Below are 1,224 nucleotides of genomic sequence, written 5' to 3'. Positions count from 1 at the left end.
AGAGAGAGGCATGAAGCTTCCCCTGCCTTTCCCAGATGCAGTTTACATTGTGCATAAAATAGCCTAGCATCGACTATTGATGTGGTGTGGCTCCTTGGCTATAGTTTCCAAGACTCCCAAAAGCCAGGAGGAGTGTAAACACTATCCAGGGACAGGAAGTTTGTCATCACTCTTTCCAGATGGACGCAAAAGGAACAGCTGGTCTGCAGAAGACAATAACTCAAACGGTTGTTGTGAATCCACACTCTGCAGAATGATCACAGCATTCACATTGTAAGCTGTACAGCTATATACCTAAAGGGGAGTTTGTTGCACAACCCTGGCATTTCTCCCCCCCAACCAAGTCCATGTGTTTACTGTTATGCTCACAAAGATGCGAGTGGATTTAATGCCGTTCGGATGCAGTAAACCAAATGCACGGCATTAGCAGATGTACATTTAGAATAAGCATCTGCTGCGTAGATTTGATGTCAGGGAGTTAATTGTAGGTCAGACGAGGATAGCTGAGCTGTCAGCCCCACATTAAAGCTCAATGAATAAACATGGCGATGGTGAGCAGAGCCGGACCAGCCGGTGCGGTTTTCACTGTAGAAGTGGAAGTTTTAACCCTAAATGGCTCTCGTTGGCCCCGCGCGTTATAAATATACGTCTCTCCTATCTGACAATCTCTCCCTCTCGGCCGAGGGAGAAGCAGAGCGGGTGATGTGGCGCACAGTGTGGGGGATGAGGTAGAGTCTCTCCACGTGTTCTTGTGGGGGGGGGGGGGGGGGGGATCCTTAAAGAGCCACAGATCTCTCACTCGCACAGAATTCCTGGGAGCGTTTGTCATTCCCGTAGTGTGCCAGAGTGCTTGTTAATGACTTGGCTTTGGCAGACCTTTACCAAGCATTATTAGAGCGAACTTGCAGCTCACGCCTGCGCGCCTTTGCCGTTTACACACCGACCTCAAGGGAAGCACTGAGGGTAAACAGTCGGGGGAGATTTGTCCCTCGTTCCCACTGAAGCCGAGCGGCGTCAAAGGAAGCGCAGAGGTAATAATCTGTAGATAAGTTCCCAAGATAGTTCCCAGCCCAGGATGGCATTTCCAGCCTCTATCATTTTCTCTCTCTGGCTTGAGTAAATCTTTCCCCCTACTTGGCGTGAAGTTGAACCTCCCTCAGCACTTTACATGGATCCTCCCCACCCACAGGTCATGTCTAGTGGCTGGACTCAGTGCAGTCAAAC

General features: G+C 49.8%; 1 protein-coding gene across 1 annotated transcript in view; it reads left to right on the top strand.

Moving 5' to 3' along the window:
* Positions 1–1,224, top strand: part of bmp1a (bone morphogenetic protein 1a) — a 43,916-nt gene that overhangs the window by 31,085 nt on the left and 11,607 nt on the right. The gene's annotated exons all lie outside the window — the stretch shown is intronic.

This window comes from Poromitra crassiceps (assembly GCF_964638095.1).
Source record: "Poromitra crassiceps genome assembly, chromosome: 10".
In the NCBI taxonomy this organism is placed as follows: Eukaryota; Metazoa; Chordata; class Actinopteri; order Beryciformes; family Melamphaidae; genus Poromitra; species Poromitra crassiceps.
This window is presented reverse-complemented; position numbering and strand designations above follow the sequence as displayed.